Here is a 13788-nt window from a genome sequence, read left to right on the forward strand (position 1 = left end):
GGAGGGGTGAGCACACCACCAGGATTGCAGCCTGGTATGGGGATCACAATCTATTCCATGAAGGGGAAGGCCCCCGCAGTGAGGGAGGGAGTGGGGCACAGTCAAGGGCAGGGCCTGGGGTGAATGGGGCCCCAGTCCAGCTGGATGGTGGGACAATCGGAGCCCAGGCCACTTGTCCAGGGGTGCAGGGGTTGGGGGGGGTGCCATAATGCGCTTCCCGGCAGAGGCCCAAAGGCACATGGCCCCCAGATCTGTGTGTAGGGTGGAGGTAGATGCCACTGCACTTTGCACTGCATGGCAGTTGCCCCAGGAGTGGCACAATACCACATGTCTGCTGCTGCTGGGCTACACCACCCCCCTGGGATGGACATGGCATCGCGCAACTCCAGAGGGTGGCAGTGGGAGCAGGAAGCAAAACCCAGCCTGCAGCGGGAGCTCCTCCACTCTGCACACAGATCAGAGGATGCAGGCTCCCTGAACCTCTGCCAGGGTGCACACAGTGGTGGGAGCCCCCCCACCCTGCATGGCAAGCTGCCCAGGCTCCAATTGTCCCACCACCCAGCCTGGCTGGGGCCCCATTTGCCCCTGCCCCTGTCCCACTCCCTCCTGCACTGCTGGGGCCTTGATCTGCCCCCTCCATGACCCTTTCTCCTCCCCCCACCCCTTTCCCAACAGACTTACTGGGGGAGGGGGGCATGCGTATGTGCTTAGCCCCCCCCCCCCCCCCCCAAATACTCTTTTATCCCTCCTCCTATGATATTATGGTTTCATCTTTGAAATCTCTGGGGTAGTCTTGTGAATTGTGTTTGTACAGCTAACAGTGGTAACATCACATGGCACCCTTTGGAACCCTTACTAAAGTACCCTTGTTGAGAATCACAGGTATAACAGTATTCTTCAGGAATTAGTCTGTTTTACACTAGTGTGAGCAAAAGGAAAATCAGGACCAAAGCATGTACACACAGATGGAAACGCCTAGAATAGTGATTTGTCATGTAGTTGCACACATGAACAGCAGGAAGAATGTAACTTTTTATGGTGTGCACAAGAACCCACTAGAGTGATTTATCTATTGCTGTTTCTATAGTGCTCGTCTTCATTTTGCCTGAGTACCTAATAAACAAGAGAAATTATCTGTTGTTTCTGGTGGGTCTATTTAATTTCCTATATGTGTAAAAATAACTTTGTTTTTATTAATACCCCACAAGGTCTGTATCAATGCTGTATATATCAGTGAAGAGGAAGTCACTGAAATACTTAACTCCTTCCACACTTATGCATATCTATATCATAAATCTACACTGCGAGCTGCAGACAATTTTAAAGAATTGTATGACCTCCATAAATTTTCTCTTAACCTTTTAGATCTGGGTCCTCAAAAGTTCTTAAACATCTAACTCCTACTTGGGGATCTGTACCTTTTTCAGCTGAATGTGAATAGTAAATATCCCCTTACTCCTTGAAACGGAACTTTATGCTGGGATATGTCCCAATCTTCCCTTATTTCCCAACTGGATCATTGAAAAACATGTATTTACATAGATAAAATACCTATGCAGGGCCCAAGATTTCACCTTTCTAGACAGAATTCCCATGAGTTGCTGGAAGCTCCATGTCTGAATGGCCTGCCAAACCCAAGGTATTTGTACTGACAGTAAATTCTTGTAGCCCGGGTGGTATGTAGCTGGTAGCCCCTCTTCAATTGAAGGGATGTTAGAGGGTGTGAGTATGCTGTGGGAACATGACTGCCTAGCTTTAGGTCAGCTCATCTCCCTCCCCTGCAGAGCAGAGCACAGCAGAGACCAGGGATTGCCAGTGATGTAATTTTACAGTGCAGTGTTCAACAAGCTTATAAAACATGTACGTATGCATATGTATGTGTATATATACTATTTACAGATGTAAGTTTAAAAAGACAATAACCCTTATTAAGGCAATCTCAGCTGGGTATGGTAGATGAAGGCACTATATCAGCATAGGCCTTTACCTGCAGTAGTCTTCTAGTTAGTGCACAACCCCTACCCACAGTAAAACCTCCAGGCAGCGGGCAAGGGAACAATTGACAATAAAACACAAGTTAAACAATAGGTCAGCAGATGAAACCTGGCAGGAATGGAACACAAGTCTTACACATACATAAGTGAAATTACATTAATAAGATTCAATACATAAGGATAGCAAACACAATGAAAGCAAATATTGAATAAAGCATGCTCTAGCAGGCCCTTAAGCAACTGAACCACTAGCAGGCTAAACAAGGCAGTTCATAATCATCTCATAATACAACATTAAAGTATGCAAGTTTACAGCAAAGGTCCCAACAAGGACAACAACAATGGTACAGCAATTGTGCCTAAAAGAAAGGAATAATGCCAGGGAAAAAGAACAGGTGCCATAAAGAAACACTATCACTATCCCCTACGCCACATGACTAGAATGGCTCAGTGACCACAAAACCCCACCCTAACAAATGGGGCCCTTAACTCCCCTTGCCACAAAGAGGTGTTCTCCCCTGCCCCTCTCATGGGACTTCCCTTTGATCACCAAAAGGGGAGGGTGCCTCCTCCCCTGTGGAAATCCTCATTTCTTCCCCTCCTTTGGACTGCAATCCCCTTCCTGCGTAATTTACAATTCCCAGCAGTTCTGGTAGCTTGGCTCCTCTCTCTCTCTCTCTCTGGATTGGCTGCTGGGCTCCCCCCCATATCAATGGGATAATCACTCTGTCCTGCTGCCATTTGCTGCAGGATGGTCTGAGCTGTCTCATGCAGCTACCTGGTCTGTCAGCCCTCTCTGGCCCCATGCACTGCTCTGTGCACTGAGGGGCTCCTGCCTCTTGCAGGGATGGGGACCCACACTGCCTCATGCATCTGTGGGGTCCATTCAGCTTGCTCAGGTCATGTGCACAACTCCATTCACCTTGGAGCTTCTGCCTTTCACAGGGGAGGGGACCCATGCTGCTTCTGTCCACTGATCTGTGCACCAATGCCACAGCTCCCTTCATGGTGGGGTTGAGATGCAGCTGCTTGCTGCTTCCCGCTTAGTGGAAGTGTCTTCAGGGTGCTTCTGGGGCATCTACTCTGCCCCACTGGTCCACTCCACCAGCTCTTCTGTATCCCTTCTTTATCATCTCTCATCCAAGCCGTCCATGTGCTGGGCACGCGGGCTTTTATCCTTTCCGGAGGCTCCACCCTCAGACTGAAAATGGACCAATGGGAAAACCTGAGGGGTTAGTTCCCTTTCAGGTCCTCTTCTTCACCTTGCCCCTGGGTCAGGGCAGGGCAAGCCTGCCTCCTCCTGATTGGTGGAGAAGGGAAGTGCCCCACCAAGCAAACTAAGCCATTTGGACTCAAGCCAACAGGTCAGGCTGCTGATGAGCCCACCGGCCAGTCTGCCACACTATTATTACTGCTCATTGTATTGGGTTGGAATAATATAGTTGTATACCCAACAATCTCCCTTCCTTAAATTATCAGTTTGGTGCCAGATTATTAATGTGACCCAAATATTTTTGAGCCCAGGAAAGACTCCTTAGAGTTAAGTATATTTATGTCATCCCCTAGACAGCTAATATATAGCTAGCTGGTTACAGTCCTAGCTTACACAACAAGCATCAGAGAGGAATTCTACTTTGCTTGTGATGATACACAGGGCAGAATTCTCCTTTCCTTTGTGAAACTAAATGCCAGTTTTCTAGCCTCATAAGTGGCATTTTTGGCTTTTCTGTTTCCGGTGTACTGTGGATGCCCAAGTGTGTGAGCACAGGCTAAACATGCACAGAAGAATACACACTGGCCATGTATGTGTTCCCATTGTGAATGTTGACATGAGTCTAAGTCACAAAAGTGTAGCTAACTAGAAACCTATGATGTGGGGAACAAGAGGAGAATTTGTATATGGGGGATGTGCATGCCCTGCATTTACATTTCTTTCACTCAGAGAGGATTTGAACCTCTGACTTTATAGTCCTGTACTGAGTGGAGCACTGGGTGAGGAAGCCTGTTCTCTTTCTTGAATGCTTTATGCAGTGTTCCCAATAAGTCTGTAATACAAAATGTATGAATGACATTAGAAGCAAGGGCTCAACCCACCTCTGCTGGAACAGCAGCCACCTCCATGAACTATAGTGGAGGCTCCCTGTGGCCTTTTTTGGCTTTTTCCATTCAGACTGCATTCTCTTGGCTGCCCAATGAGCCAGCTTCTATAGTTGGGCATTCTGTGGTGCACTAGTTAGGTTGCTGTGAAAGGTCTGAGTGCAAATCTTATAGAGAAGAGAAACCTAGAACCTGAGTTTCCCTGGTCCCAGAAAAGTGGCTTAACCATGAGCCTAGTAAACAACCATTGTCATTGATTCGTGACAAACAGCTGCTAGGTGTGCCTTTTTGGCCAAATATAATTCTGGGGGCTAATGCAGCCTGTCTGGGTCTTCAAAGAGCAACTAAATCTCGATAGAGCATGCACAGTAAGGGCAAATGTAGCTATGTAAGGCAGTTAGGTACGTACATGCAATTCAGGCTGCTACATGAGGCAATGTTTGGGTGAATTGCTCCAGAGTCAAGTTGCTTGGAACTTCCATGCTGCAATTGCCCCTGGGCAGGTGTCAGAGGGATTTCAGATGGAGCAGTATAATGAAAATTAAAGATAGACAAAATATGCTTGGGGCATTTTATATTCATGATGTTTCAATCACTTGACAAGATAATGCAGAAATAAGGTAAATGGATTCCTGGAAGGTTATATGTTAGTGTCGGAGCACCAGAGGGCTGCATTTCCATACACTGGAGACAGTTAACAAGGGGTCTCTACTAGGATTAGAAGGCTGTCAAGGATAAAAGAGAAGGGAAACTCAGCATACATGATACAATGGTGAAAAAGCAAGACAGAAATGCCGTGAATGGCTGATTAGGGGAGTTTAAGCATGGTACCGGAAGTCATGCTTTTAGAAAAAAAGTAAATGCAAGGAAAACAGTTTTTGAGTATCTCTCTGAGAAGGGACTAAGTCAGCCACTTTTTGCCATTACTAGAGAATGGAGGCAATTTATTACTACACATCAGAAAAATTACAAGCTTTTTAAGGTATTACTAAGGAAGTCAGCGGTGAAATGTTACAAAGAGCTATTTTTGCTATGAGAGAGAAAAACAAAACAAAAGCAACAATCAGCCATCGTTCCCTTTCCCACTGCAAAAAAAACCCTATAAGAGAATTAACAGCCAATTCGGAACAAGTTTTACTTAAGCTGATATCTTTAGTGATAGAGTGTGAGTGCTGGGAGAGTCATAAATTCCTGAAAGCAATGTCAGAGGAGGTTGTGGTATGATAACACTATCTTATCAGTAGACAATCTGTCTAGAATATATGATGACCATGTTTCATGTTTGTTCACCATTTAAAGGCATCCCTGTCAAGTTGTCTCTGAATAAATTCTCAGTAAGTAAGTCTCACAGCAATTACCCTTTAGAATCACTGTTTGCTATTTAGATTATTCTTTCTTTAGCGTAATTCTTCCTAATTTCATGCTCTCATCTCAACTCATTCAGATCTCCTTATAAAGATATCAAGAATATAACAATGGTTTGAAAATATTAGACAACAAAACACTAAAATGACAAAATTGTTTAATATGCTCTGTCTATGTCCACCTTAGAAAAATGTTTTTTAATACTTTTTGCAATGGAATATAAAAACGTTACTCTGAAAAACTGACACTTCACTCACTCACTCCAATGACCATAATCCTTCAAAAACTCCAAACAGACAGACATAGCTTTTAAGGAAATCAATACATGAAAAAAGAAAGATGAAGCTATTTTTTCATGCTGATGAGGAAGCAGCTTGATCAGCCTTTGCAGGAGGAAGCATTTCATAGTTTGTGGATATGATATGTCCAATGTTGGCCAGTACCATGACCTGAGTAATGAAAGGCCCTTTTTGAAAAAATGAGCTTTATTACTCTACAGACTGCATGCCAATTTAGGATCATGAGGGAGAATAAGAACCTTTAACAACTCTCTCAAAGCACCTGGACCTTGGGTATTGGGATAAACTGGCGTTCTCTTGAGATTACCCAGAGAATACGGGTTGTATCCAACATGGGCAACTAGTGCCACCTGAGTCAGGGGGGCATGTGCCCCCCCGAGCGGCCAACCAGCAACTGGGGGGGTGTTCCCCCATAGCCAATCTTGGGATCAGTGCTCCTGGAAGTGCCCGAGGCACTTCACCTGGTGCCCCCACTCCCTGGCCAGTGCTCACAGGGGGGTGCACCAGTGCTCCTGCCTGCCCAGTGTGCCCACTGCCTAAGCAGGGAGTGCTGCCTATCAGGGGGTGCACCAGCACTCTCAGATGGTGCATGTGCACCCCCGTGCACCCCCATGCACCCCCTATGTATCGCTACTAATATTCAACACAAGGGAAGGTAATAAGAGTGGGACCTACATGCGTAAAACTTCCACTAACTTCAATAAGTATTTTACTTGTATCACAAGCCCAGATCCAGGCTCTGAGAAGGTGCTATGTTACAATTGCCCTCCATTAATGACAATATGTGTTTAAATTTTAACACGGTGCCACTTGTGTCTATTTCCTCAATAAAATGATATAAAAATCCCCATGACTAAGCATGCAAAGCAGCTCATAAAAAGTCTATTAATTTTCATGCCCCATAAATGTAAACCACAATTCACTTTAAGTATGCTGTAAATGCATTCCTTTTTCAAACTTGAGTTTATAGAAGGCAGAAGAAATGGGACTTTAGAAGTCTTATTTTCCATTCTCTCGAGGACTTCATTATTATTGATTAATAATTCTGGCCTGGTTTTTGGTTTCCAAAATCTTTTCTTTCTGTCTACAGGAAACTATTTCTGAAGTTCTGCTCTTTTATGATGCTTATTTGATAAATATTTTATCAAATAGAAATCAACTTCTTACAGCCACAGTGTGTTCATTTATGAAAACTAACAGGGATTCTGTTTTCAGAACCTCTTCAGAAAACAGGTGTGAATCCCTTGTCCCATTTAAGCAAATGGCAAAATTCCTATTGATATTCAGAAAGCCAAGATTTCATTCAGTGTTGCCTTTTTGCTACTGCCACTTATCTGAGATGTGATTACTGTTATTTTATTTATTAATATAGCACACCACCACAAAAAAGCTCTAAACTTTATAATACAGTTCAGATAACATTAAAATACTGTTTTTTTAAGAGCTCTGATCCTAATATGTCGGTATGGTAAGAGACACTGTTTCATTCATTATTGCTCCTTAGACCATCCCTTTCATGCCCTACCCCTTAGGGTTCCAATCCATCAGTTTTGTGGACAACTTTGATGAGTTCTCATACACTGTGCTCTCCCTGCTGTTGGTTAATTCTTTCACTTATATTATTACAGAGTTTCTCATTTTCTGTATTCTGGGGGGGGGGTTGTTTTTTTGTTTTGGTGGGGGGGTTAGTTGGCTGGGGGTTGTTTTCCAGTTTTCCTTTGCTGTAAGGGGTGTTCTGCCAGCTGCATCTTGGCTTACCTCAGATATCCATTTCTTGTACATTGTGGTGTGAAACCTGCAGCCATTGGTGTTTCTCCACTATAGATCTAATCTCCCCACTTTCAGTTCTGCCATTTTTTTGGCTAAATGACCCTACTTCTCCAAGCTAATTGAATCCCAAGCCTGCAGTCCCAGCTGGCTCCTTGCCACCTTTGACTTGATCTTCAAACTCTCCTCCTGCCCTCGCTATTTTCTGCACAGGCTTTTGTTGATTTTTGCTAAAAGGAAATTGGCAAAATATAACTTAATTTTCCTTTGCTTGTGCTTTTGCTCCCTGAGTGAGGTGAAAATGCTCTTGCCAAAGTCTCTGATGCCAAAGCTCAAAACCAAGACTCCATTCTCAACTGCCTTGACCTGTCAGCCACCTTTGACACAGACAGCCATGCTCTTCTTTACACCTTGACTTCAACTGTTTATTTATTATTAATAATGTTTTAAAGTACTGGTGGTTCTGAGAAGTTGATTTTGGAAAATATACAGAAGAGAAAAAGGATGGTAGAGCCAATGAGATTTAGAAGGAAGCATGGAGGGAAGTATGCCAGGAGGCCCAAGTGAGAGGATGAGAGATGGATACAGAGGCCATGTCCTCATGAGCAGAAATGTGTGTTTCCCTGGGGTCAAATAACAGTGGCACACCTTGTGCCACTGTTAGTTGTCTGCAGGGAACGCCCATGCCACGTGCGCTCCAGCGCATGGTATGTTACCCTGGGTGGGGTAGGGAGGCTGGGGTCAGCAACTATGTTGGCCTTAGTGGCCTTACCTGGCGTCCTGGGGGCCTTGAAGAGCTGTAGCCATGGCACTCGTGCCACAGGCAACCTGGCTGGCAACTGAAACATGGTTCTGGCTGGCCAGGTTCTTATTTTGGCTGATCATAGAATCAATGAGTTGTTAGGGACCTAGATAGATCATCTAGTCCGACCCCCTGCCATGGGCAGGAAGGAGCACTGGGGGTGGCAGGGGTCATAAGACCCCAGCCAGGTGCCTATCCAGTCTCCTCTTGAAGATCTCCAGGGAAGGTGAGAGCACCACCTCTCTGGGAAGCCTATTCCAGGCTCTGGCCACCCTTACAGTGAAGTAGTTCTTCCTAATATCTAACCTAAACCTATCCTCCCTCAGCTTGTGGCCATTGTTCCTGGTGACTCCAAGGGGGGCCCTGGTGAACAGAATGATATGCTCTGCTGTCATATGCGCCGCCCTGCTTTATTTTGGTGTGGATTTTTTTGACCCTGGGATCTCCCAGTCTTAAGAAACCCGTCCATGCTGCAAAGTAGCTGTGTGGGCAACGCCTACATCTGCAGTGTGTTGTGCCACAGATAGGTCAGCAATGCCACATCCATGTTCATTTGGATGCAGCCAGAGGACACATCCACACATATGTAAACACTGGGGGTGTGCAAAGCAGGCCCTATTCGATTGAGATTTGGATTCAGCCTGACTCAGGGACAGTGATTTGATTAGTTGATTTAGATCACTATCACTGAGTCAATATGGCTGAATCTGAAGATTCGATGCTGATTTGGAGAATCAGCAATTTGGACATAGACACAGCTTTAAAAGTTTTTTTTACATACCTTGAGGTAGCAGGTGTGGCTCATGATCGCTGTGCTGCTGGGGCACATGGAGTATCCCACAGGAGTGCAGGGGTGGGGGTGGCCCTCCACATGCTCAGCAGTGAACCCAGAAGTGTAGCAGTAGTAGTTCATATGCTGGCTTGGCAATCGGCCTCAGTGCCCCCCCACCCCAGGAGGCACGAGTCACCGAGTCAGGAGGGGTGGGCGGGGGGTGTCCGCACACTCCCCGGCGGACCCAGAAGCGGGCCGGAAGTGCTTCTGGCCCACCACCAGGTTTGTTGCCAAGTGCACTGGGGAGCCCCCCGTGCTTCTGTGGGACACTCCACATGCCCCAACATCACGGCACTCATGAGCCCCACTACCTAGAGGTATGTAGAAAAAACAGTTAAAGCTATCTCTATGGCCAAATCTCTGAATCTCTCCGAATTGATTCAGAGGGTTCTGATTTGATTCAGAAAAATTAAAGGGTCCTCTGATTTGATTTGGATTTGGAGATTTGGCCACTGAATTGGGCCAAATCTCCACCAAATCTTATCAGGGACTGAAGTTTGGCACAGCCCTAGTACACACCAGCACTTGCGGCAGCTCAAATAACATCAGCACAAATTTGTGCTGAAGATTTCTGCCTCAGCACCTGGGCCTGAACATATATTTTGGTGTGAGGCAAATTTGTGCTGCTGGGGCAAACTGACCCTGCCCAGATTCTTCCAGATCTTCAGTCAGGGGGATCTGGAGGTAGGGGCCAGCACCTGTGCTGGCCTCAGCAGTATAAAAAGCTGCCCTAGTGAGCAGCTCAGGGTTACTTGCCCTCAGGAGCTTCTGAGGCCCAGCCAGTTGGTATCTAGGGACACTGTCCCCCTGTGCCACTTGGACTGCTGCAGCATCCCTGACCTAGAGTGGCCTCTACCCACTGCAGCAGTGTGGCAGTGGGGGCTGCTGCCTGGCTGTGACCTGCTACCACCTCTGACAAAATCTGTCCCTTTGCAGCTGTGGCCCTATGGCTATATGCTTGCCAGACCCAGATGGGGACTTCATGGCTGCTTGGGCTGTGGTAAAGGCACTGAAGCAGAGGTACCTGTGCCTGTGGGCCAGCAGGCTGTGGCTGCACAGTTGGCCTTCATGTGGTACTGCTGTCATGTCTTCTGGTGCCCCCGCTCTGCCAGCTGGGCAGCTATTGCTCAGAAGATGTGCTCATTTCAGTTGCCCACTTTGAACTCTTGTAGCATGTCCTATTGGCCAGGAAGTCAGCCACCATAGGTGGAAGGAGAAAAATTTTTTGAGGGGGGGCTGAGCACATGCCCCCCCACAAAAAGTCTGTGGGGTGAGGAGAAAGAGCCTGGGGGGGCGAAGTGGGCCTGGGACTGGGACCAGGTAGGGATCAGGTGGGAGCGGAGCAGAGCTGGGATTGGGGCCAGGGCCGGGGCCTGCTGGACCTGTGCAGCCGCCCCTTCCCCCACACGTGGGGTCATTGCCTGGCACTGGTGGGCCTCATGAACCTGCGCCTCCCAGCCCCACACTGACCCGGGCCCCACACCACCGTGGGGGACCTGGAGCCAGGGGCTGGAGTGGGGCCAGCCTTGGAGTGCAGTGATCCAAAGAAGAAATTTAAAAAAATCTGGATAAAATCTCATCATGCCCATGTTCTTTGGATTGGGATTCTGAAAACCTAAATGCGCCATAATCACGACAACTGAAATACAAATCTAATCAGAGCTCAGTGTTCATCACATCCATGCTCTGGGATTCTTCTTTTAAACAAAGTTAATACCCTCCCCCTGACCTCCAATACATTAGCAGGTGCACCAAGGAAACTGTGAACCATCTGAGACAGCTACAGTGATTCCTTACTGAACTTTGCATTTAATGTTGGTGGCTTCCACAGCATATTGTTCTATTTTTATTCATTTGAATCCATTTGTATCCATTTGAATCCCAGAGATTGGTAGTGGTTGTATGCTGTTTTTAGAGGCACTTTCATCTGGAGTCCAGTGATTAAACAGCGGTGCCTACATGAGCTTTTCCAAGCATGCTGAGTAGGACGCGTTCCTCAGAATTCAAAGCAGCAATGAACAGCTGGATGTGGCTTTCATTTGGAGTTCCATTTGTCTGTGATAGAAGTGATAGTATTTCAACAGACTAAAGGGGGGAAAATCTCTTTCCTCAATATAACAACCAAACCTTTCTTTTTGTTGGATCAGCAGTATGCAGTTATGTTCTCAACTGAAATATGGGTCATGTATAAGGAAGATACTAGTCAGCCCAGGGAGGGGTTTTTATGCTAATTCCATTTCTAAATTTTAGCGGTTTCTCCGTTTCATATTCTTGATATCTCTCCCACCCTCTCTTCCCCTTGGAATGCTTTAGACATAACTGGCTTAACCGACCTAAACAGCAGCATATTTTTTAGAATACTTTATGCTACTGGTCTTTGTGTAAAGGACCACAAGTATTTAGGGCAAAATTAAATGTGAAAGAAACTTTCTGGGTTCACTGCATCTAGTAGGCACTGTGCATCCTTCTGGTACAGTGCACTTTACCTCTGGGAGCTCTGTAGTACAGGCAGGAAATACACCTTAGCACTACTTCAAGGAGAAGTAAAATGTGAACTGGAGTGGGTCATGGACATGCTTCTCCTAATCCTTTTTAGTGCCACTTGTGTCCCAAGGGAAGCAGGATGGGAGCAGTTAGCTGAAGAAAACACATGGACTGCACTGGTATCCTCTTTTTATAGTCTGTGAGTCTGGTCCTGATAGTATTCTGGCATGGAGAATATGCAGTGGGTTGTTGAAGCTTTTCAGGGGAGGAATTTGGCATTATGAGTGTTGGAGAAATGACTGAAAACTTTTGCAATAAGAATTTTACAAGTGCTTCCTCTAAATGCCAGACTACTCAGACACTGGAGACAGTTTCCTACCAAGTGTATGTGTTTACTTACTCTCCCTCCACATTTGACAACTAGTCTGAGTTGTGGGTGGAATGAATATTTAGGAGCCCATTGGCTTTTAATGAAACAAACTGCCTCTAAGATGATTTTAAATCTCATCTATGGCCTTAGGATGACCAGGATCCAGACATTTTGCACATTTATAAATATTTTAACACAGCATCACGATATTCTACAGCAGGGTGCAGCTTTTTAATGGCATTTAGGCTCCTAACTTCTTTTAGTTTGGATTTCTGTGTTTGTATCTGTATGTATACACAGATTTCAAACCCATGGGCGAATGCACACACATATCCATGAATATAAGACCTTTAACAAAGAAAAATGCAAAAAGGAATTAGAAATGCATTAAAATGAAAAAATTATTAAATCAACTAATTTCTCAAATCAATGTCTCTTTTTAGATCCATGCACAGATGAACTCTTCCGTGTGTAGTTCTGTCCTGGTTGCTTGGCAGGAAAGGTCAGTTTCTCTAATCCTTTCCCTCCTCCATCTTATTCTTTACAGATCTTTTTGTGAAAAGGGTGAGTGTTTGGATATGTGTGCATCCCCCCCAGCCCAGTCACGCAGGAAAAGGGAGGGATAGGGAATGGGTTTGGGAAAAACATGATGATATCAGAAGCTTTCCAAGGATCCTCCCATCCCATGGGATTTTCTCTGGAAGAAGGCAGTCACCCTGAATTAATTCCACATCTCCCTCTCTAACAGAGGAAAAAAGATATTCAAGAAAGCCCTGAAATATGTTTTCTACAATGTAGTTAAAAATTAAATCTATGAAGCCCTGCTCCAATTACATAATGAACTGAAAACAATGAAAGCAGATGTTAATTGTTCATCGAAATACAAAGTGGTAAAAAACATAGGTAGTGTGAGCTAAATGACATTAGATATCATTTATTTTACATGATAGGAGCAAGAGACAGCAGGGAACAGTTTAATAAAAGAAGAAGACAGGTGACTAAGTCTGCAGATGTGCTAAAGCAGGGTAAACTGACACTAATCTAACTAATTCTGAGACTGCCACCTACTGCACACACAGGAGATACAGTGGGGAGTAAAATGTTTATTGGGAGGCTTTGGCCTTTTAGGCTCAAGTAGTAATTACTGCCATAGCTCAATGGGAAGTCAGTGGAGTCGACCTGATTTACATCAAGTCAGAGTAAGCCCCTATATCATGAATAATTATATTTTGGCATTACAATGTATATTTATTAGGGGGAGGTCAGAGAAATGTTAAAATAAGCCTAATCCTAAACTGATCCACTCCTGTCTTGAATTTATCTGAATAGCCTGCTTTTCTTCTTCAGTTCTGAAAGTTTCATACTTTTATTGAAGTTAATTTCTGATTTTCAGCACACATTTCATTCTCTGTTAGGTCGTTCATTACCTTCAAGGATCAGATGTTGTGAGATTACTTTCAATTATGGGCAATGAATATTGGAGTTGCCATGAACTCACAAAACAAGGGATGAGCAAATGCAAAGGTAAGAAAATAATTAACTCTTCCCATATGGGTCAGCTCACAGAGGTAGTGAAGGCTAAGGATGTGGTAATCATGGGGGACCTGAACTTCCCGGACATCTGCTGGGAAGAGCAGTCAGCCAGGTCTGAACGCTCGCATAGGTTTTTAGACAGAGTGCAGGACCTCCATCTAACCCAGGAGGTGCACAGCCCCACCAGGGGGGATGCCTTGTTGGACGTAGTGCTGGCCACAGGTGATGACCTGGTGAGGGGGCTG

General features: G+C 45.3%; 1 long non-coding RNA gene across 1 annotated transcript in view; it reads left to right on the forward strand.

The window, feature by feature from the left end:
- Positions 1-12451: 12451 nt before the first annotated feature.
- The window catches only part of LOC109287845, a 12384-nt gene continuing 11047 nt past the window's right edge, over positions 12452-13788 (forward strand). Inside the window, exons 1-2 of the long non-coding RNA XR_002094978.1 lie at positions 12452-12512; positions 13426-13534. This is a non-coding gene — a long non-coding RNA (uncharacterized LOC109287845). The remainder of the gene's footprint in view (positions 12513-13425; positions 13535-13788) is intronic.

Source organism: Gavialis gangeticus, unplaced genomic scaffold (genome assembly GCF_001723915.1).
Source record: "Gavialis gangeticus isolate Ggan-Ray unplaced genomic scaffold, GavGan_comp1, whole genome shotgun sequence".
Classification (NCBI taxonomy): domain Eukaryota; kingdom Metazoa; phylum Chordata; order Crocodylia; family Gavialidae; genus Gavialis; species Gavialis gangeticus.